Source organism: Rhinopithecus roxellana, chromosome 16 (genome assembly GCF_007565055.1).
Source record: "Rhinopithecus roxellana isolate Shanxi Qingling chromosome 16, ASM756505v1, whole genome shotgun sequence".
Classification (NCBI taxonomy): Eukaryota; Metazoa; Chordata; class Mammalia; order Primates; family Cercopithecidae; genus Rhinopithecus; species Rhinopithecus roxellana.
The window spans coordinates 12,945,978-12,970,138 of record NC_044564.1 but is presented as its reverse complement, the minus strand read 5'-3'; the positions used below and the strand labels follow the sequence as shown (position 1 = coordinate 12,970,138).

Sequence of the window (24,161 nt, the reverse complement as noted above, 5' to 3'; positions counted from 1 at the left end):
TCTGCAGTGCTGCGTTGCGACGTCTCCAGCATATGTAGATGTGATGCGTGTCAGCAATGACATGAGGGAAAGCACCTGTGCCGTCAAAAGGTCTATGACATAAGGCAGAGTGGGGAGGACGCACCTGTGCGGTCACAGGGTCTATGACATGAGGCAGAGCAGGGAGGACGCATCTGTGCCGTCACAAGGTCTTCACGTTTTTTTTTTTTTTTTTTTTTTTTTTTTGAGACGGAGTCTCACTCTGTCACCCAGGCTGGAGTGCAGTGGCCGGATCTCAGCTCACTGCAAGCTCCACCTCCCGGGTTTACGCCATTCTCCTGCCTCAGCCTCCCGAGTAGCTGGGACTACAGGCGCCCGCCACCTCGCCCGGCTAGTTTTTTGTATTTTTTTAGTAGAGACGGGGTTTCACCATGTTAGCCAGGATGGTCTCGATCTCCTGACCTCGTGATCCGCCCGCCTCGGCCTCCCAAAGTGCTGGGATTACAGGCTTGAGCCACTGCGCCCGGCCTTCACGTTTTAAGTAAAGGACACAGTGCTTGCTCCAAGTCCACTGTGAATTAAGGATGTCATCGTCACCCCTAGAGCAGACACTTTTAAAATAATGCAGAGGGATAACGAAACAGCTGACACATGAATTGAGATGAAATTGGGAAGAACGGAGCCGTTAGGGCTGATGGGACACCCTCTGACCTTCCGTAACATCTTCCAAGGGGCCCTCGGTCCTCTTTCTTCACCACTTTTCTTCACAGCCTGCTTTCTTCCCCACCAGTCCTCCAGGGACACCTCCTCTCCGACGGCCCCTCCGAACCAGACCCTGCGCCTCCCTAAGAGGTGGATTCCAGTCCAACGCCTTCCAAACTCCCTTTCTGGCTCTCACGCAGTCACGCTCTGGTCCACATGAGAGTTCTCCGTATCGCTGCACGTAGCGAAGGGTTCTCTCTTCTGGGGTGCACCCAGATGGGGTGTCTGTCTTCTGTAACTGCTGTCCCAGCATCCTCTCCTCTCTGCACAGTTGCCCAGACTGTCCCTGGGCCTGGGCTCTGGCACTGGTCCTGTGGGAGAGGGGGGTTCTGGCTTCCCCATGGCGGTCATGTGGGGCATGGGGCACTTTCTGAGCTACAGGTGCTCGCACAGGCTCTTTGCAGTCATCTGCGTGGCGTCTGAAGACTGGTGCAGAGACTTGCACACCTGAGATGGGCATGCCGGCCAGCGTGTCCACGTCCGCCTGCTGTAGGTGACACCCGCTGCAGCCATGTCACCCCTGGAGGCCGGCAGATGGGAGATGGAGCTGGGCATGGGTGGCATCTGCTATGAGTGAGAACCTCAGACACCTCATAAGAACCAAGATTCATCTTGAGATGCAGAAAGTGGAACCCAAATGGAATCGGGTTTCTTTTATTTTTTATCTTATTTTTTGAGACGGGGTCTTGCTCTGTCACCCAGGCTGGAATGCAGTGACATGATCATAGCTCATTGCAGCCTCGACCTCCTGGGCTCAAGCAATTTTCCCACCTCAGCCTCCCGAGTAGGTGGGACTACAGGTGTGCACCACCAAGCCTGGCTAATTTTTTTTTTTTTTTTTTTTGGGTAGAGATGGGGTCTCACTATGTTGCCCAGGCTGGTCTCCAACTCCTGGCTTCAAGTGATTCTCTCACCTCGGCCTCCCAAAGTGTTGGGAACACAGGCATGAGCCACCATGCCTGGCCAGAATCGAGTTTTTTTTTTAATGCAGTCTTGATCTATCGCTGAGGCCCTGGTTAGGGGCCGGCCCCTTCCTGAGCAGCTGATTGGTCCATACGGCCACCCTGCCCTATTCAGATGGCCCCACTTGGGGGCCACTCCCCACCAGCCCTCATTGCCCCAAGGCCAGGTACCAGACAATCAGGGACAGCCCCTATGCCCTGCAGCAGAGAAATGATTCATGTTAGCTGGCCACAGGCAGCTGGGTCACCCGCTACCCTTTCCGCTCCCTCCCCTGAGCTCCGCAGGCTATTGTCCTGTCCTGGGGCGCAAGCCACCCCGTGTGGCGCTGCCCGGCAGCCGCCCTCTTCTGGGGAGAAGCAAGTCACTAAGAGTCTGCCTCTCCTCGCTCCCAGCGCCACTGCGATGTTGCGCCTTCGAAAGACACTTTAAATCCTACAAACCGCCAGGGTCAGGAAAGGTGCCTGCGTGAGGTGGGACCTCTGGTGGCTGCCCCCAAGCTGGGAACTTCCTGTCCCAAACCTACCCAGGCACAGAGAGGGACAGCGTGGAGGCAGGCCCTGGCGGCAGTGCTGGTGTGGTTCCCCGGAGGACAGGACTGGCTTCCCCGGTGAGCTCAAGCCTGAGCCACACCCTGCCTTGAGCTGCTGTCTCCTCTCCCCACGTCCAGCCTCACGGACTCAGCGTCAGTGCTGAGGGCCCTGGTGGCCCTGCCCAGTCCCCCTCTGAGGTGGCAGCTGAACTTGGTCCCAGGCCTTCCGGTCTTACTTGTGCAGGACCGAGGAGCAGAGCCCTGCCCCCACCCACCCCTAGAGCCTGAGCTCCGTGGGCAGCTGACCTGCAGGAAGCACCCCGGAACCTTCAGGCCGAGTCGCCAGCACACACCCCGCTGCCAGGCCCTTCCAGGCCCCTCGCACTGTTGGCCTGTGGCACCCACCATGGAGAACTGGGCCCAGACTGGTCCCCTGTCCTTCCTCCCGCTTCCCACCCCCTCCCTGAACCCAAGGAGCACCCAGCCAGCATCCCCCACCCCGAGGAACCCTACAGACAGGTGGAGTCTGAAGCTCTTTATGGAGAACCAGGAGAGGGGATGCAGGGCGGGGGGAAGGTGAGGGGTGGTAGGAAGGGGTGCGGCTGGCCGGGTTCTGCAGGGGTGGGGAGATTTTTCCATGTCCCTGTGAAGGATGGAGGTGCTGGGTGGTGCCGTCCTTGGGCTGTTGAGGAGCCAAGGTGCCCCCTGCCCTGGTAAGCGGGGGAGGGTGAATGAGGCCACGACAGGGAGGGTGGCAGGGGGATGTGACGTGGGAACGCATATGCTCTCGGGTGCTGCAGTGTGGGGGCACATGTGAGCTCTCAGGGGCTATGGTGTGGGGGGCACATGTGGGCTCTAGGGGGCTGCAGGGTGGAGGCATATGCTGGCTCTCAGGGGCTATCGTGTGGGAGGCACATGCTGAGCACGGCTCTCAGGGGCTGTGGCGTGGGGACACATGCAGGTTCTCAGGAACTAGGGTTTGGGGGCAGATGCCAGGCTTTCAGGGACTATGGTGGGGGGGTCACATGCGGGCTCTCAGGGACTAGGGTGTGGGGGACACATGCGGGCTCTTGGGGGCAATGGTGTGGGGGGCACACACGAAGCTCTCTGGCTGTAGGTGGGGTCTCCAGCCTCCAGATTGGAGCAAATGGAGCAGGGACCCCCCTACACACAGGCTGCCCACAGAGCTCCCTGCCAAGTAAAGAGGCATTGGGGCAACTGCAGGCCAAGGGGAGGGTGCGGGAAGAACAGCGATGCTGTCCAGGATTCTGGCTCTGCCCACACCTGGGCAGGTGACCTTGGGCGAGTCTCCGAACCTCTGGTTCCCTCATGCAGCCAGCAAGGGGCCCATCTGACACAGCGAGCACAGGCACGCCTGCCACTTTGCTGAATCTTTGAGCAACTCATCGGGTAAGAGGAATCACAAGAATGGCTGAGGGTGAGGGGTGCTGAGGAGGAACCTGAGTCTCCTGCCTGCTCCTGCCCACGGGGCTGGGGGGTAGACACCGTCTCCACTAGCAGCCAGCAAAGGTGGGCTCAGCGCTGTGGGCTTCTCAGCTTCCCAGGAGTCACTCCCAGGGCAAGAGCAGAGGCTGGTGCCTGAGTGCGGGCAGCTCAGGAGAAGATCTCCCACCTGCCTGGCCTAGGTGGGGCGTCTCCCACCCAGGTAGGAGTGTGGTGGGTGGGAGAGACACCAGGGCTTCTTGAAGCGCCACTGAGCCCAAGGCTGGATTTTCTCAAATGTCCTCTAAAGCTGTTCACTCACCCTAATCGCTCCCTGGAGAGCAGGTTTCTGCAGGAAAAGGAAGCACAGGCGAGTCAGGAGACCACAGGAATGCAGTCAGGACTGGGGCCCCTCAACAGCCACCAGCTCCACCACCCCAGGAAGGACAAAGCCAGAATTAGACGCAGCACAGTTACACACCAATGCAATGCGGCTCTGCTGATGTCCCCACGCGGGGACACGGGGGGCTCTGCAGGGCCATGCCTCCTACTGCTCTACCTGGAGGATGAGGATACTCTCCGTGCTAAGTCTGCAGGCTCCTGTGGCCTTCTCAAAGTCCTCCAAGGCTTCCAGGTTGTTCTCGGGGTCTCTGCAGGTGGGAGCCAGGACAAGATGTGGGCGCTCGAGGCAGCACGGGCAGACGGCACCCCTTCACAGCCTGGAGGCCTGAGCTGGGCTGGGGAGGGGGACCTCGCCCACCATGGGGGGACTTGAACCCAGAGGCCCTCAGGCTGGCAAAGCGGGACCAGGGTGCCATGCACGGCTGAGAAGGCTCCCGTGGCAGCAGAACTGGGAGAACGGGAAGGGCTCTCCGTCCATCCCCAGGCATCTCCTGGAGTGAGGATGGACGGCAGGACAGGTCCGCCCTGGAGGAAGCGCCTCTCCCCTCGGGCGCACCAGGGCACTGCCTGTCCCATTCCTCTGTCATTCGCCCACCCCTGGAACCAGGGAGAACTCAGGAGCCTTCATGGGCCTCGTCCTCAGACAGGGATGGCGCTGACACGTCACTGTCTGTGGCAGCCACCGCATCCGGAATTCAACCCTGGGAGCTGGAACATTCTTTCCACACAGACTCCTGCTCACATCCCCGTTCCTCTCCCCGCTGGACACCCTGCAGGAACGCGCTCAAGGATGACGCTGCAGGGAGCTGCCCCAGGGGAGGGCCTGGCCTGCCCTGGGACACGTGTGACCTCTGAGCCCCTGCGCTGACAGCCGAGGCTCCTTCCTGCCTCCGCTGCAGAGACCTAGGCCGGGACATCCAAAATCTTGAACTCCAGGGGTGGGAATTGGGGCCTTTATCAGGAAAACTCGTCCTAAGGAAACTGCAGCGGGTTCCTGGGTCCCACTGGCTTCTCCCGTGGGGAAGAGGGTGCAGGAGGCCGTGGGAGGAGGGAGGGCGGGTGGAGGCTTGGGCTGCAGGGTGGGGGTGCGGGACTCACCCACAAGCTTCATCCCTCGGATCGGCTTCCCGTGCAGCTGGCCCTCACAGTAAAAGATGTAGTGGTCCTTCACGTGTGATCGGATGATGTGTGTCATGTGCTTGCCCCCGTCTGCAGAAGGACAGCAGCACAGTCCTGAATTAGCCACCGGGGCCTTCAGAGAGGATCCCGGGACAGTGTGCGGCACCCGGCCCAGCAAGCCCCGCAGCTCCTGCACCCTCCCAGCCTCCCAGAGCTCTCCGACCCAGGTTCCCCACCAGGCCTGAGCCCCAGGCCATGGGACCCCCACTTCCCAGGAACCTGATGCACCCGAGAGGCGGCCACATCCCAAACCAGTGAGTCACCAGGGGTTTCTCCGGGTATGAGGTCTGTGGAGGTGGGAGCTGGGGTGCAGGACCCCACAACCAAATACGACTCTGCTCCTGGCCCCACCAGAGCCACAGTCAAGAGCTACAGGGAAAGCCCTGAGGGACCGTCCCAGGACAAACCTGCCACACCTGGTGTTGGGGCCAGGTGTTCACATTTCTAATGCAAATTGACCAGTGGGACAGGAGAGTGGGCTTTTAGTGGAGTCAGAAGGCAGCAAAAGGCTGTGGCTCAGGCTCTGGGACTCACCGGCCATGTATTTTCCCGGCTCGTCAGTTTTCTCCAGGATGACCTTCATCTCCCAGCACTGGCCACTTATCCTGGAAAACAGAAGCCCCCTGGCAAAGCGGCCCTGGCCTGTGTCTCCCCTGGCCCTGGAGCAACCACGCTGCAATGCCTGAGCTGGAACACCTGCTGGAAGTGGGTGGGCAGCCAGTGCCTTCTTGGGGTGGGCTTTTGGCCTGGGAAGCCTTTTGCATTTAAAGGACGCACACATGTTATAAATCTTAAAAAACTGGAAGAAGGGAGAAAATCACTTCCAATCCCACCTCCCCAGTGACTCACTCGCGAGTTGGAACCGTTTCCTTCCTGTCTTTTTTTCTAACAGAGCGTCTTGCGTGGATGCGGTGGCATAGATGTGTCACCTGCAGCAAGACAAGCCGCAGACAAAGCTCCTCAGACACCGGATTAAAGAAAGAAGAGGCTTTTTATTCGGCCAGGAGCATTGGCAGACTCGCGTCTAAAGAGCCGAGCTCCCCGAAAAAGAAATTCTTGGCCTTTTTAAAGGCTTACAACTTTAAGGGATCCACGTGAAAGGGTCCTGATAATTCATGCAAGCGTGGGAAACGTGACTGGGGGCTACATGCATCAGCTAACAGAACAGAAAGTTTTACATACATGCTTTTTTTCATACAGTGTCTGGAATTTACAGATGACACAAGTAGTTTAGGTCAGGGGTTGATGTTATTATTATTACTTTTTTTTTAACTCCTAGGGCCGGGTGGTGGTGCCAAGGTTGTCTGGCTATTTATCTTACTTTTGTTTCTTTCTCTTTCCTCCTGTCTTGTGAACTAGGCAAGGTGGGGGGAGGAGGGCAGCAGGAGTAGTAGTGGCCTCCTTCCTTACACCCACCTGGGACCAAAGGAAGCCACAGGAAGGACACCCAAGGGCCTTGTGGCATCTCTCCTGCGCCCTGCACTTCCCCGGGACCAAAACCAAGGGCAAGGCCAGCCGTGGTGGGCAGCAGCCCCTCTGCTGGATACTCCACCTCCTGTCCCAAGGCCGAGGCTCCAAACTCGGTCCCCCACTGAGCATCCGATTTCCTGAGACCCCTCCGAGGGCTCCGGGATTTGACCTCGAAGTTCCCGCCCGCCTGAGTCTGTGTGTTTTAGGCCTGCGTGGACTTCCCTGTCCATGCCCTGCGTCCACCTGGCCACTGCCATCCTTCAAAACCCAGCCTAGTCCTACCTCCTGGAGGAGGGAGGGGCCTGTCCGCCTGGCCTCCGGGGCATCTTGGGCCAGGGCAGCCGCAGTGGTCCCTGCATGTCCCCGTCCCAGGTGGGTGCCTGTCCTGAAGGAGCCCAGTCAGACTGACAGGCCTCAGCCCTCTCTGGCCACCCAGTTTCCCTCACCCTTCTGGGATGGGCTCAGCAGAGGCTCCTGGGACTCAGCAGAGGCTCTTGAGGGTCAGCTGGGCTGAGTGGAGTCATGGGTGGTGGAAGTGAGGGAATCTGCACTTGGCCATGGGGGCCCAGGGCGTGACAGGGGGCCCAGGGCGCATTCATGGATGGCCTCCTTCCCAGGAAAGGTCGCGCTGTGTTTGTGTTCCGGCTCTTTCCTCTGCCTGAGTTCCTCCAAGGCCCTGGCTTATCTGAACACAGGACCCTGTGTGCCACAGCATGCACCATGTTACGGTGAATGTCACACAAACAGGAACGTGCCTGGAGGCCGCCTGGACCTGTCTTCCTGCCCATCAGCTGCCAAGGTGATGCTGTGGACATGGCCGTCCCCACCTGCTTCGCCACTCATGGAGCTCCTCACGGGCTCGACATCCCCCTTCCAGAAGGCTGGTCCCGGGAGGGGAGTTGCCAGCATCTGGAAGCCGGGCAGGCCTCCGCAGCGCGGCCAGCATGGGGTCCATGAGCCAGGGGGTGGAGGAGGCCCTGTGACACGGGGAACACACTAAGCTCCTAGACCAGCTCTTCTCCTGGAGGACCAGATGCCCTCGCTCTGCAGCTGGAGGAGTGCGCAGAGGGCTTGAGGCCAGCGCAGGAACTGCCCCCCAAATCTTACTCCAGGATTGGCACTTTCCTGGAAGACCCTGGAGTAAGAAGGAAGAGCAACGGGGAGGGAGGGAGCGAGTCCCAAGCCAGGTGCCACAGACAGGGGGCGGCGTGACCCTGTCCAGGTCACCTCCTGGGAAATTGAGTCCCAGCCAGGCAGAACAGGGTCTCCTGGTTCCAGACACCACCCACCACTCAGGCAGCTGCCACCTGGGAGGCCAGAGATGTCAGGTGGGGTCTTCAGACCACTAGCCAAGTGGAGGGAGGCCACGATCTCCGTCCTCCCACCTGCACACACACCCTCCCCCAGGTGAGCTCCAGGAAGTCCCTCTCTGGGGTGGGGGTGGATGCTAATGTTCTGTGCAGCTCTTTGGTTCAGTGAGTCCTTTTTGGTGAAAGGGCTCAGAGATGTGGCTAAAGCCTGTACCAGCCTTGCACTTCCACGAGGGAGGTGTTACCCTCGTGCCCCTTTCACGGGAAGGAAGGTGAGGCTGGAAATGGTGAGTAAGGGGCCGAGCTCGCTCAGAGGCTGCACGACCCCGGCTCACACCCGCCAGCAATGTTAAGCGGCACTGGGAGCTGAGAAGGGCTGAGGGCGCCATGCCAGGGGTGGACCCGGTCCGACCTTCCCCCTCCTCTGAGGCTCTCTCCTTCCTTCCTGTGTTGGCCTTTGGAGCCCACAGTTTCAGCATCTGTCATGGACCCCACTGCATACCCAAGCACTGCTGAGGAATTTAACTCTGGCTTTTGAATTTTCAGTGCTTTCTGATTATTTGTAGACTCAACATCAGAAGAGGCTATTTGCCCTAAACTGAACCCAGTATATTTTCATTGCAGATCATTTTACATTTTTAAGAAAAAATGCAATTTGTCTACAAAGTCACCCCTGTCCAAAAACAAAACAAAACAAAACAAAAAACCTCCCTAGGGATAGTGACTGGGCTGCCGTCAGGTGTGTAACTGATTTGGGGATAATTCCCCCATCCCTTTGCTTTCCACTACTCTGTGGCCCCTGCATCCTTCAGGGCAGGTGGCCTTTGCCTTGTGAGCATCATATATTTTGGGGAGCATTTCCTGGGCATCTGGTAGACCTATAGGTGAGAATGGCCCCAGTGGTCCTGGGCAGATGTGTGCACTGGGACGATGTTAGTGCAGGAAGTCAGGGGCCCATAGGGGCTGTTGGTGGCTGACATGGCATCCATTCCCCTCCCTGTATCCCCCCAACACACCGGCACCCTCATGGATGGTAACTGCACTCCCCACTCCAGGGCTCGTCTGATTGATCTAATGGGGTGCCGTCCCTCTTATCTGTGATTGCTCTGGAATGGGCCAGGGAGCCCAGAGAAGAAACATGCAGAGGGCATCTGAGAACCACAGCAGGGGACCCATTTGGGATGAGTCAGCCCTAAGGACCTCGAGGAGACAGGCAGGAAGCACCCAGTCCTTGACACCATCACGGAAGCCTGCCCCACACCTGGACTCCAGCCACATAGGCATGTAGGGCCAGGTGGACTCAGCAGCTGGAGGCAAAGCATGGTGCCTGGCGTGGATGCCACGTGTGTTGAGCTAGCTGTGCTGTGGACAGGGCACTGGGGACAGGGCACAGCGGACAGGCAGGGGATGTGGGCACCGGGAGGGGGAGTGATGACTGGTGTGAGCGCCCCTGGAGAGGGTGGTGCTGGGTAGCGAGAGGTCAGGGAGGCGTGGGGGCTTGGGACCGCCACCGGCCACGTCAGAGCATCATGGCTGCTGATTCCCAGCAACATGGAATGAGGCCGCTTGGCAAAGCAACAGGACATATCTTTGAAACGGCAGCATCTGACCTTTAAAACAGAGGCAAGCTGTACCTGTCTCAAAACGATTAAACCCTCACCCCAAACCATTATGCGGCTCACTGCACCCACGGAAAGCCAACATCAATACCAGCGTGCACGCTGGTCTCCCTGGGTTGGCTGTTTTATGGGGAAAGGGGTATCAATCATGCAGCTCACTACACCCCTGGAAAGTCAGCATCAATACCTGCATGCACACTGGCCTCCCTGGCGTGGCCGTTCTTTGAGGTCACTGACTCGAAGCCCCCAGCACTGCCAGATGGGGAACCTGGCAAACCCAGGAACTCCAAGGCTCAGCTCAACAGCCACACCCTTCCATAGGCCAAAGGAAGCAAGAGCTTTATTTATTTCTCACTGTTCTCAGAGATTCATTGTCTTTGTTTCTGTTTTTTGTTTTGTCTTGTGTTTTGGGAAGGGAGCCATGTCATAGGTTACTATAGAAACAAGCCCCGAACTAGACGGGTGACAAAGCTATTATTCCTCAGGCAGGCTCTTGGACTTGAACCGATTGCGGGGCCATTCTTTAGAAAACGGCTGTTTTTGCTCTGGGAACATTTTTAAATTATTTCTTCTTCCTTTGCCTCAGTTGGGAGGAGCATCACACTACTGGATCACCTCTGTTCACTTTTTCTTTTTTCTTTTTTTTACTTATCCAAAACCCAGCCCGCCCATCACAGGATCATGTGTGAAAAGAGGGCTTTGTGCAGGTGTTCAGAAGAGTGTTTTCAGTTTGTACTCATTGGATGAACGGAGGCAAGATGGCGCAGTTCCGGGTTCTTCACCCTCAGCTTTCCCGGGCCGGGAAAGACACAGGTCGACTGCCCAGCGGCAACCCGACCTCCGACGGAGAAAAACCGGAACCCGCCTAGCCACGCCTACCGCCCGCCCCCGACCCGCCTATGTCCCGCCCACTGTCCTCCCACTCCCAGGCCCAGGACATAAAAGCCGCTCCCGGCGGGCCCCCTGGGCGCACTTCCTCAGCCCTTACTCCTGTCGGGACTGTAGGAACTCCGCCCGAGAGCCCCACTGGGTGACTCCCCTGGCCTCCCCTGCCGGAGACCCACAGACCTCACCCCTCCCCCACACCTTCTTTCCTGAAGCTGGGGGACCAAAAATAAATGTGCAGTTTTGCTTCTAGCCTTGCGTACTCGCTGGTCATTTAATACTCGCCCTGGTATCCTAGAAAGCAAATCAGCTTCCTAGAAAGCAAATCACTCATCTCAGAAAATGCTTGTGAAATGATGTTAGTAAAGAAAACAAGATGCCAATGTGCACATTCCACCTGGGCCTCACGCAGCCGGGGCAGAATGCGCCAAAATGTCAGCATGGAAAGGATTCACAGTGATCTCTAACTTCCTTCTCATACTTTTATCAAGTTCTTACTATTTATTTGTTTGTTTATAAAGATGGGGTCTCACTTTCTTGCCCAGGCTGGTCTCGAACTCCTGGGCTCAAGTGATCCTCCCGCCTCCACCTCCTAAAGTGTTGGGATTGAAGGTGTGAGCCTCCATGCCAGGCATTGCTTTTTAAGAGCATATATAACTTAGCCATGAGAAAAACAGCAGCATTTTTCAGCAACAACAAAAGGGAGAGAGGTGAGAGAAAGGCCCCCCAGCAGAGCCGGGCCAGGGTTGGGGGAAGAACCGGGGGCAGTGAGAGCAGCGACTCCAAATTCAGCCCCGGGCCCTGCCTGCAGGCCTGGCCAGCTCCTGGCAGGGTGGCCCCACCAGGGTGAAGGGCGGCTGTCCGCGGCCTCCAGGTCAGCAGCAGGACCTGGCTTATGATCTATGAACCCCCGCCCCATCTGGAGGCTAGGGTTCTAGATGGGGAGGGGATTCGGTTAGAGAGGGCAGGGTGGAGGGGAGCATAGAAAGGGACCAGGGAGGTCCAGGCCCAGTGGGGGCCGAGCTGAGCGGGGGAGGAGGGGACGAGATGGGCGGGGCCGAGGAGTGGGAGGAACGTGGTTGGGGCCGGTAGGTGGGACCCGGCGGTGCGGAGCTGCACCCAGCCTGGAGCTGGGCAGACAGGCTGACCCAGGGACGCTGACCACCTACCTGAGCTTCCACTCAGCTTCAAGGCTGTGGGGATCGTTTCTTAGCCAAGGTGAATGGCCCTGAGCCCTCCAATGGGCTCTGAGGGTTTGAATGTTTATTCTAAATGGCCTCCAACACGGAGTGCTCGTGCGCTCAGGAACCAGCTGGCCAGGAGCGCCTTCTCTCCCCAGTCACCCAGTGAGACAGATCTGGAATGTTCATCAGCCGTCTTCCCAGTTGTCCTCTCCTGAGCATCCTGTGGTTGGGGGACTGGGCACGCTTCTTCAGTGCTTGGTGCTTTCTGTCCCTCCCAATGGCATTGGTCTCTCCCAAATTCCCCAGGCACAGGAACAGCCACAAGAGCCAACTCACATTTCCCAAAGCCCTCTAGGGGCACAGCAGCGCCCTGGGCAGAGGGGAGACCTGCCCAGCTCAGCGGGTAGAAATCCCAGTGCTGCTTTCCGTGCCCCCCAGGCTCGATGATTGCCATACTTACCAGCTGGGGGAGCTGGTGAGCACTGCTAGTCTCCAGTGTCCACTCTTACCCCAGGGCAGTGCTGCTTACAGCACCGGGACTCCGAAAGGCAAGGAGTTAAAGGCACACGGATCCTAGCACTTTGGGAGGCTGAGGCGGGTGGATCACTTGAGGACAGGAGTTCAAGACCAGCCTGGCCAACATGGTGAAACCTCGTCTCTACCAAAAATACAAAACATTAGTTGGGCGTGGTAGCAGGCACCTGTAATCCCAGCTACTTGGGAGGCTGAGGCAGGAGAATCGCTTGAACCCAGGAGGCAGAGGTTGCAGTGAGCCGACATCGCGCCACTGCACTCCAGCCTGGGCAACAGGGCGAGACTCCCTCAAAAACAAAACAAAACAAAACAAAAACAGGCACACGGAGCAAGCGGCTGGAAAGCCAGATGGAAGCGAAATGGGACCTTCCTCCACCTCCTGTGGATACAAAGTCAAAGCTGGGCACTACTCCTTGGCTCAACGGTGCTGCCACCCTGAGCCCCTTTCATCATCCTCCCCACAGCCCTGAAAGTTCTGTAACTCCACTTTAGGGATCAGGGATTCTCGGTCCAGGGCCTGAGCTGTTTCTGGAGTTTTCACTCTGGACAGTGTCGGGCAGGGGTCCCTGCTGCTTTCAGGACTGGGCACTGCCCAGGACACCAAGGCTAGCCCCTAGTCGGGCCACCTGAGATTCTAAGGCTGCTCTCTCTTGAGCCCACGGTGCTGACTGGGGATCCTTCGTCTGGCAAACTCAGCACAAAGTCAGGAAAACAAAACGGTGTGCACAGAACGACACATTTCATGTTTTTGAAAACCTTTTGGCCGGGCTCGGTGGCTCACGCCTGTAATCCCAGCACTTTGGGAGGCCGAGGCGGGTGGATCACGAGGTCAGGAGATTGAGACCATCCTGGCTAACACGGTGGAACCCTGTCTCTACTAAAAATGCCAAAAAAAAAAAAAGAAAAAATTAGCCTGACGTGGTGGCAGGTGTCTGTAGTCCCAGCTACTCGGGAGGCTGAGGCAGGAGAATGGTGTGAACCCGGGAGGCGGAGCTCGCAGTGAGCCGAGATCGCGCCACTGCACTGCAGCCTGGGCGACAGAGCCAGAGACTCTGTCAAAAAAAAAAAAAAAATTACAGCTGTGCATGTGTGTGAAAACAGGACGCAGCACTTCTGCCGCCCCATGTGCCAGTAATGCTCCGACTCCTTTACTCCTCATTCCCAGACCCAGGGGCAGGCTCTGCTGTCCTCTCCATCTTACAGGCAAGGAAACTCAGGCTTGGGGTTAGAGACAGAGATGGCCTGTAGTGAGTGGGTCAGGATCCTGCGACCTTTGGCTCCAGGGTGCCACATTCCCCCCACCTACACTCCTAGGTAGAGAAACTTTTGTTGGGAGTGGGTGGTTACTTTCTGCTCATCTTCCTTTTTTTTGTTTTTTTTTTTTGTTTTTTTTTTGAGACACAGTCTGGCTCTGTCCTCCAGGCTGTAATGCAGTATCCTGATCACCGCTCATTGCTTGAGCCCAGAAGTTAGAGACCAGCCTGAGCAACATAGTGAGACTCCATCTCTACAAAACTTTTAAAAAATTAGCCAGGCATGGTGGCACGTGTCCGTAGTCCCAGCTACTCAATAAGTTGAGGTGGGAGGATTTCTTGAGCCCAGGAGTTCAAGGCTACAGTGTGCTATGATTGCACCACTGCATTCTAGCCTGGGCAACAGAGAAAGACCCCATCTCTTTAAAAAAAAAAAACTGATGCCTGGGCCAGACAACTAAATCACAATGTTCAAGTGTGGGGCGTGGCAAAGGGAATTTTAAAAGCACCCCAGGTGACTCTAATATGCAGCCAAGGTTAAAACCATTTTCTAGAGAGAGGGGAACATGGAGCAACAAAGAGAACAGATTTGTTTCGCTTGTTCTTTCACTATTTCTTTAGGTTCATAAATCAGAAATGCTTGGATACAAAGAGAGGGACAACAGATACCGGGGTCTACTTGAGGGCAAAGCGTGGGAGGAGGGAGAGGATAAAAAAAAATACCTATTGGGTGCCATGCTTATTACCTGGGTGACTCAATAACCTGTACACCAAACCCCCAAGACATGGAGTTTACCTATGTAACAGTCCTGCACATGCTCCCCTAAACCTGAGATAAAAGGCTTTTTTGTTTGTATGTTTGTTTATTTGTTTTTGAGATAGAGTTTTGCTCTTGCTGCCTAGACTGGAGTGTAACGGCGCGATCTCGGCTCACTGCAACCTCTGCCTCCCGGGTTCAAGTGATTCTCCTGCCTCAGCCTCCCAAGTAGCTGGAATTGCAGGTGATCACCACCACATCTGGCTAATTTTTGTATTATATATAAATTTTTTTTTTAAATCAAGAATACTTCACCTAGTTTATTTTCATTCCGGATATTGCAGTTCATTTTTCCAGTTCAACATTTCCACCGAACTTTAAATAAAAACAGAGCAAGAAACAGGCACCTGAAAGGATGGCCATTGTTACAGCATTCGCCTGAGACTGCCACTTCTGTTGAGAAGTCATAGAAACCTCCACCCAGACAGGTACCGAGAACTGCAGACTCAGTGATGATGTGATGAGTGACAGCTCCAGAGGCTGCAGAATCTTTCAACCCCTGAGCGGGAGCCCAAGTCACCACCCTCAATTGACACAGGAGGAAAACCAGGCTCAGAAGGTCCAGTGGCTCAGGCAGCAGCAAAGCTGCAATTTCAAGGCTGACTTGTTTCCAAAACCCCAACTTTTAACCATCATGCTATAGGACACCATGCAGTCCTCCAGATTCATTATGTTTTATTTATTTATTTATTTATTTATTTATTTTCGAGACGGAGTTTCCGTCTTTTTTGCCCGGACTGGAATACAATGGCAGGATCTCAGCTCACTGCAACATTCGCCCCTGGGTTCAGGTAATTCTCCTGCCTCAGACTCCTGAGTATCTGACATTACAGGCGCCTGCCACCACACCCTGCTAAGTTGTTGTATTTTTAGTAGAGATGAGCTTTCGCCATGTTGGCTAGGGTGGTCTCGAACTCCTGACCTCTGGTGATCCGCCCACCTCGGCCTCCAAAAGTGCTGGCATTGCAGGTGTGAGCCACCACGACGGACCAGAAATCAGTTTTCTACTCTCCATGCCTGCTTCCCCGTGCCGCCGCTTCTTCTCCGGCCACGCAGAAGGCTGGGAGTCCCCCAGCAACAAGAAGCCACACTCTCCAGCGATTTTGCCCCTTTTTTAAATGTTGCTCTGGTCTTGGTCGATGTTGACGTGGCCAACGCTTCATTATATTTCTTTAAAGCCACTAAAAATCATCTCATCTTCTAGCCATATAACAAAATGATCAAAGAACCCCTTTAGATCACAAATTCCAAATCCAGTCAAAAGCACGTAGCCATTGTCTGAAATTCCAAGTCACTGGTTCAGGTGAAACCCGGGAAGCTAAAAATCCACTAAATCCCATTTTTAGGAAGAAGAGAAAACCACGCTGCCACAAACCAGCAAACTAATCCTACCTGTATGTTCACAGGGATGTGATGTGCAAAGCAAACCCTGACGTGTGAAGGCAGCTAAGACAAAGAGCTGGCCAGGTTCCTGCCTGGCCATCCCCCGTCACAGTACCTGCTGAGGCTGCAGAGCAGAGACACAACGCACAGACACCCAACGTGCAGGCCACGGGCAGGGCTTCTGCCCAAAACCAACTGTGCCAGGCGCCATCCTGACACCTGCCTGCCCTGACACCTGCCCGCCCAGGAGAGCAGAACACAGTGGGAGATCCAGGGGCTTCCTCGGAAGAGCACCGGGAGATCCCCTGTCTCCTCCGCAGGCTCCCTCTCTCCAGGCCAGGCCTGCCCTTCACAGCACAGAGTTCACCCTTGGTGTCCCCAAGGCCCTGCACTACTTGGGTGGGCTGATGTCTCTGTGACTTTCTCCCTTTGGGTTTTCCGGTAACCCTGGCCCTCCAGGGCAGCTCTGGCACTTGGGGAAGCCTCTAGAAAGACCATGGACAGAGGCAGTGATGACCCAGGCCCAACCAACCCCAGAGAGCCCTGAGGACATGCCCTGCCTTCTGGGAGAACTGCCTGGTGCCCCCGTCAAGCAGATCCTGGGGGCCCTGTGTGGGGGTCAGATCCCTGTCCTCAAGGAGTCTGCTTTGGCTCTGGGGAACCAAGTGTAGGTGGTCAGCATCAGCCATTGCCCATGTTGGGACACTGAGGACCACAGGGGCACATCCAGTCTGGGAAAGCCAGACCATGTGAAGCTCTTGGCATTGTCCTCACCTGCTCCGTCAGCAATACCATCCCCCAGGGGGCAGCTGGGTGACCCCATCTCACAGCAGGGCAGACAGGGCTTCGAAAAGCCCCTATGCCAAGCAGAGCTGGGACTTGAGGCCACCGGACTTGGTGCAAAGAAGAGAACTTGGATCCAGGGACAAGCTCTGCCAGCAGGGAGGACAGGACTGGGTGATAGGAGCTTAGTTTTGGAATAAAAATCTGCAAAGGAGCCATCTGTCCAGAAAGCGCCACAGAAACAGAGTTCTCAGTGGCAGCCACCATTCCTTGAGGGCCTCCCATGTGTCTAGCACTTTCCAGAGTGTTCTCTCTCATTCTTCCACACAGAACTAGCAAAGGCAATGACTGCCGGGCCTGGGCTGCAGTGTTGTGGCTGGGCTGCAGTGGTGGACAGGGCTGCAGTGAGGGGGCTGGGCTGCAGTGGTGAGGCTGGGCTTCAGTGTTGGGGCTGGGCTGCAGTGGTGTGTCTGGGCTTCAGTGTTGGGGCTGGGCTGCAGTGGTGTATCTGGGCTGCAGTGGTGTGTCTGGGCTGCAGTGATGGGGCTGGGCTATAGTGTGGGGCTGGGCTGCAGTGGTGGGGTTGGGCTGCAGTGATGTGTCTGGGCTGCAGTGGTGGGGTTGGGCTGCAGTGATGTGTCTGGGCTGCAGTGGTGGGGCTGGGCTGCAGTGATGTGCCTGGGCTGCAGTGGTGTGTCTGGGCTGCAGTGATGTGTCTGGGCTGCAGTGGTGGGGCTGGGCTGCAGTGATGGGGCTGGGCTATAGTGTGGGGCTGGGCTGCAGTGGTGGGGTTGGGCTGCAGTGATGTGCCTGGGCTGCAGTGGTGTGTCTGGGCTGCAGTGATGTGTCTGGGCTGCAGTGGTGGGGCTGGGCTGCAGTGATGGGGCTGGGCTACAGTGTGGGGCTGGGCTGCAGTGGTGGGGTTGGGCTGCAGTGATGTGCCTGGGCTGCAGTGGTGGGATTGGGCTGCAGTGATGTGTCTGGGCTGCAGTGGTGTGCCTGGGCTGCAGTTTTGTGTCTGGGCTGTGGTGATGGGGCTGGGCTAGCACTTCAGGAGTGGATCTCTCAGGCCTGGTAAACCAAATGCCCTGCACCAAGGAATCCACATAGAAGCCTGACAGAGGTGGCTACTGATGGCTCAGGCTTCTGCACCACTTGCCCTGGGATGTGGGGGCTCCGTGAACCCTAGTATTGTTACCAGAAAGGAGTCCCAATCCCTACCCCAACACAGGGTTCTTGGATCTCGGCTGACTATACTAACACTTATTTCTGGATTATATGTTAAACAACAGGTGGACTGTTTGTGAGTTTTCCAAGAAAGGGGAGGGGATTTTTCTGAACTGAGGGTCCCTCCCCTTTTTAGACCATATATGGTAACTTCTGGACGTTGCCATGGCATTTGTAAGCTGTCATGAGGCAGGTGAGGGTGTCTTTTAGCAGCTAATGCATTACAATTAGTGCATAATGAGCAGTGAGGACGGCTGGAGGTTACTTTTGTCGCCATCTTGGTTTTGGTGGGCTTTGGCCGGCTTCTTTACTGCTTCCTGTTGGATCAGCAGGGTCTCGGTCACTTGTATCTCGCAATACTAATCCTGCCAACCTCCTATCTGATCCTGTGACTAAGAATGCCTAACCTGAGAATGCAGCGCAGAAGGTTCAGCCTCATTTTTCCTAGCCCCTACTCAGCATGGAGTCGCTCTAGTTCACTCGCCAGTGACAGCGATGATCTGTCCTTTACTGGGGCTCAGCCTTCACCCACTGAGGGACTCTGGATGGGAGAATGTGTTTGCTTGGTGGGGATGACCAGCCGAATTTCCCAGCCCCTGTGATCCAGAGGCTCTTCCAAGACACTGAGACTGGAGAGGAGTGGGGGGTTTAGATGGGGGTGGACACAAGAGGCTGGTGATGGCTTCTTTTTCAAGAGGGGAGGGGCACACTTGCCAGGAAGAGGCTGAGTGCAGCAGAGAGCAGCGGGAGTGACGTTTGAGGCAAGGTTCCTGTGGAGGGAGGAGGGAAGAAGCTGGAGAGTGATCCCTGGAGGCCAAGGTGGTACCACTGGGACCTTCCACAGCTCCTGGGGGGAACCTGGGATAGGCCCAGGTGAGCAGGAGGGAAGGAAGGGTACACCCTGGGAGCGCAGGGTGGGTGCTGGTTTGGGGTGAGGACCTGAGGAAGCAAGAGAAGTTCGAGAACGACCACACTGAAAGTGAAACCGCCTTTGTAAAAACTCTATCAATTAAGGAAGGAGGCCGCTACTACTCCTGCTGCCCTCCTCCCCCCACCTTGCCTAGTTCACAAGACAGGAGGAAAGAGAGAAAGAAACAAAAGTAAGATAAATAGCCAGACAACCTTGGCACCACCACCCGGCCCTAGGAGTTAAAACAGGTAATAATAATAACATCAACCCCTGGCCTAAACTACTTGTGTCATCTGTAAATCCCAGACACTGTATGAAATAAAAAGCATTGTAAAACTTTTTGTTCTGTTAACTGATGGATGTAGCCCCCAGTCACGTTTCCCACGCTTGCTCGATTTATCACGACCCTTTCACGTGGACCCCTTAAAGTTGTAAGCCTTTAAAAAGGCCAAGTATTTCTTTTTCGGGGAGCTTGGCTCCTAAGACGCGAGTCTGCCGATGCTCCCGGCCAAATAAAAAACCTCTTCCTTCTTTAATCCGGTGTCTGAGGAGTTTTGTCTGCGGCTCGTCCTGCTACAAATGAGAAAAATTATAAGAGTGAGCTGAGCTAACCCGCCCCCCATCTTTCCTTTCCCTTAATGATTCCTGGGCTTTTGGGCTGAGCTAAACTTGGGAGACATTTAATTTATAGTTTAAATAACAACAGGTCTCCCCCAAAGCTCTTCTGCCTGTGTAAAGCTAATGAAAAACTATGAGGCGGCCGGGCGCGGTGGCTCAAGCCTGTAATCCCAGCACTTTGGGAGGCCGAGACGGGTGGATCACGAGGTCAGGAGATCGAGACCATCCTGGCTAACACCGTGAAACCCTGTCTCTACTAAAAAATACAAAAAACTAGCCGGGCGAGGTGGTGGGCGCCTGTAGTCCCAGCTACTTGGGAGGCTGAGGCAGGAGAATGACGTAAACCTGGGCGGCGGAGCTTGCAGTGAGCTGAGATCTGGCCACTGCACTGCAGCCTGGGCAACAGAGCGAGACTCCGTCTCAAAAAAAAAAAAAAAAAAAAATCTATGAGGCTAGAGGGAGGAGCTAAGGTGTAGACCACTCTAGCAAAATACACAATTTTCCCAACTGTAGATTGGTCTTTTGAGATATCTTTTCAGGTTTTTTGCAGGTCTGATACCCATGGTTCTACCTGGATCCGCCAACCTCACTCCTGTGGCACCACCCTAAGAAGCGATTCTTTACTGGGGCTCAGCCTTCACCCACTGAGGGGCCCTGGATGGGAGAATGTGTTTGCTTGGCAGGGATGACCAGTCGAATTTCCCAGCCCCTGCGATCCAGAGGCTCTTCCAAGACACTGAGACTGGAGAGGAGTGGGGGTTCTAGATGGGGGTGGGCATGACAGGCTGGTGATGGCTTCCTTTTCAAGAGGGGATTTAGCCTGCAGGAGGACAGCTTTGACCCTCTATGAGTTCATGTCTGTTCCAACCAATCAGTACCTGTTACTTGGCCACCTCTGACCCCCCAAACTGCCTTGGAAAACCCCTGCCTATAAGCCTTTGATGAAATGATTGGAGTACAAACTCTCTCTCCCATGTGGTGTGGCTTGCCTGTGTCTATTAAACTCTCCCTTTGCTGGAATGCAAGGTCTTTATTTGGGGATGAGGCAGGAGGAACCCCTTGGGTGGTTACAAAAGGCAGGATGAAATCCCTTTGCAATGCAGAACTCCAAAGGAAGAGGTGGGGTCTGTGTGTTTCTCCTGCCACCTGAAATCATTGAAAGGCTGAAAATCCAATTTTATAGAGTTGATTCTAACTCTGAGTTTGAGGACCACCGCTCAGGAAACAGAGACTCTAAAGGAATGGGCTCGGTGTGCTCTGAGGTGGAGGGATTAGGGCTTCACTTAAGTGGGAAAATACAAGGAGGTTTAGCATGATTACGTTTTCCACAGAAGATTGGCTTATGAGTTGCAGCAATTTGTTTGGTTATATCTTGTTTCCTTCGGGAAAAGTATATTTAACATACTGTCTAATGGTATTTGATAGGCACGGTGTCTTCTGTGCCATCCGGTCTGAGTTGGGTGCAAGAAAATAAAGAAGTTAATTCGTAACAAAAGCTCAGGAACTAAGAAAGGAAGGGGTCTTACATCTGGTGCCATTTAGTCTTTCATAACATTTTACAAAACAAGAAAGGAAGAGCGTTAATCTATAATGAGAGAAGCAAAGTTCACAGCGACTTGCTGCTTGACCAGGGTCTCACAATCACATTGCTTTGGGGCTCAAAGTAATTTAAAGTTCCAACAGCTTTCATTTGACGAGCTTATTGTCGACAAAAATAGTCAAACTCTGCAAAATATTTGAAGAGATTTATTCTGAGCCACATCTGAGTGACCATGGCCAGAGACACAGTCCTCAGGAGGTCCTGAGAACATGTGCCCAAGGCAATCTGGGCACCACGCCAGGTGCGGTGGCTCAAGCCTGTAATCCCAGCACTTTGGGAGGCCGAGGTGGGCAGATCACAAGGTCAGGAGATCGAGACCATCCTGGCTAACTCGATGAAACCCCGTCTGTACTAAAAATACAAATAATTAGCCGGGCGTGGTGACAGGCGCCTGTAGTCACAGCTGCTTGGGAGGCTGAGGCAGGAGAATGGCGTGAACCTGGGAGGCGGAGCTTGCAGTGAGCTGAGATTGTGCCACTGCACTCCAGCCTGGGCAAGGGAGCCAGACTCCATCTCAAAAAAAAAAAAAAAAACATTGGTTCCGTCCAGAAAGGTGGGACAACTCGAAGATGGAGCGGGGAGGTTCCAGGTTAGAGGTAGATTCAAATGTTTTCTATTGACAATTGGTTGAAAGAGTTATCACTAGAAAGGAATGTCTAGGTTATAAGGGGCTGTGGAGACCAAAGTTTTATCCTGCAGAGGAAGCCTCCACATAGCACGCTTCAGAGAGAGCAGATTGTAAATGCCTCTTATCAGACTTAAGGTCTGTGTTGATGTTCCACACTGGTCAGCCTTTGCTGAATTTCAAAAGGGAGGAGGACATAGATAAGGCATGTCCACCCCACCCCACCTTCTCTTCACAGCCTGAACCAGTTTTTCAGGTTAACTTTGAGTTGCCCTGGCCAAGAGAAGAGGTCCATTCAGATGGCTGGGGGAGCGGGCTTAGAATTTTATTTTTGGTTTACACTATTTTCAAGCTTCTAACACTATGAGCCATATTCTGCTAGGTGTGGCCCTGGGAAGGGGCCCCTTACCATGTGACGGGAGGTGCTACCACGGCTAGGCAGCTACTCACCATCAGGCCACAGAAGAGCCTCTTGGACCCGGGGAAGGACCTGTGAGACTCTGTGAAGAGGAAAAGTCAGTTTTGAATCAAACCCATTTTATAAATAAGAAAAATTAGAAAACTCTTCTCAGAAGGTGGCGGGGGTTGAGAAGGGGGACCCAGGGCCACCTAAAGGCTAATTCTTGCTAGAGTCATTTACATTTTAACTTAAATTTTCTAATGTTGTGAATAGACTTAATTATCTGCTCACAACTTTTAAAAATGGCTAAACATGGCTGAGTGTGGTGGCTCATGCCAAAATCCCAGCACCTTGGGAGGACGAGGCAGGTGTATCACTGAGGATAGGATTTTGATACCAGCCTGGCTGATACAGTGAAACTCCATCTTTACTAAGAAATACAAAAATCAGTCAGGTGCGGTGGCAGGTGCTTGTAATCCCAACTACTCAGGAGGCTGAGGCAGAAGAATCGCTTGAACCTGGGAGGTGGATGTTGCAGTGAGCCCAGATTTCACTACTGCACTCCAGCCTGGGTGATAGAGTGAGACCCATCTCAAAAAAGAAAAAAAGAAAAAAAAAAAAAAAAAGCAATGGCTAAACATTATTTTTAAAATCAAAACCATTTCAAAGCCCTTACTTCACTGGATTCTCAGCCAGTGTTGCCCCCAGAGCAGAAGGCAGCTGTGGGAAGCAGAGGGGTGGCCTCACCTCCACCTGGAAGATTCCTGCTCAGATCCTGGGTCACCTGCCCCACTGATGATGCCCCAGCTGCTCCTGCTGGGAAGCCGAACCCAGAACCCCCTCAGGTCTGGTCCCCACTCCGCCCCCAGCACCCCTAGTGCGGCCATGTGGGAGGATGGGGCCCGAGGCTGCAGGGGAGGAAGCGGGTGGGTCAAGGCTCATTTCGCCCGCCTGCAGGTGTTGGTCTTTGTTTTTTAAACCAAACAGAGCGCAGAGGGGCGAGGAAGCAAAAGTGACTCAAACTCTGGGCGAGCCAGAGCCCGTGGAGGCGGCACCTCTCCCAGCACTGGGGACATGCCCAAGGCTGGCTTTGGGGTCAAAGAATAATCAAAGATGACACTTTGGGGCTGCCCTCTGCCCAGCCCTCCTGGGCAAAGTTGGTGCATCCGAGGAGTCAGCCTGGACTCGAACCTCTGACACCCGACCGCTGCTGGCCTTGGTGCTGGGACCCAAAGGGGTGCGAGGACACAGGGAGGGGTGTGGAGGGGGAAAGCAGCCGGACTCTGCCCAAGCAATTTAGGCGCCTGCCTCATCTGTGGTCCCCCACACCTCCAGCTCACCGAGCAGTGGAACAGCCCCTGGAAATCCCCAGGGAGACGGGGCCCAGGGATTTCAGTGAGGCCCTGTGCCCAGGCTGGCTGTGCCCCACATGAGAAGAGTCACTCCAGTCCCTCTGGGCTGGTCCACGTGCAACCACAGTAGGACACAGGGCATCTCCAGTGAAACGCAGAGGGAGGAAGGGTGTGCCTCCCTGTTCCTTCCCCACCCTCGCGGGGAGGGGCGGTTGCCCTTAGCAACGGGATGCCCACGTGGGATACTGGAAGTCTCAGCCTACCCCACCCCACCCCTCAGGCCCGGTTTCTCCTGGGTGCAAAGGGTTACTTCAGAGCTGTCGGGCCTCCACAGCAGCACATTAAATGTTCTGGAAACTAGGAGATGTAGCACTGCTATACAACGGTCAGGAACAGCCATCCTGTCCTCCTGACCCGGGGAAAGCCAACTTCTGTTTGGAAGGAGCACAGGGTGGCACCTGGCCTTTGGAGTCAGGAAGAACCAGGCTTAAGTAATAGAACTGCCTGACCTCCAGCTTGTCACTTCAGCTCCCAGGTCCGTGCTTGACTTGGGTTGACCGGGTGGGGCACATAAGAAGCTGCGTTCATTCTTTCTTGCCCTTCAGGCATCCTGTGCTCTCAGGGTGCTGGGCGCTGTTTCAGGTCCCAGTACACAGCACAAAGGGAAGAGAGTGCCTGATGGCATGGTGATTGGTCTTAGTGGGGACAGCTAGACACTAAACCAGGAGTTCTGTCATGCCAGTTGGTGATAAATTGACTTGAAGAAATTTCCACTTCCAGGCAAGGTAGAACAGATGCACCTGTCCCCATGCCCTATACTAAGGACAGTTAAAATCCCTGTATATTTCCCTGGATATTACACATACGTATATAACTACATACGTAAATGTATATATATCAAACACTAAAAGGTGGAGAGAAGAAGGCAGACCAG

General features: G+C 54.9%; 1 pseudogene; it reads right to left on the bottom strand.

Annotated features, from left to right (window-relative positions):
- Positions 1–2,768: 2,768 nt before the first annotated feature.
- On the bottom strand, positions 2,769–7,673 carry LOC104669788 (annotated as a pseudogene).
- Between the last annotated feature and the right edge of the window lie 16,488 nt (positions 7,674–24,161).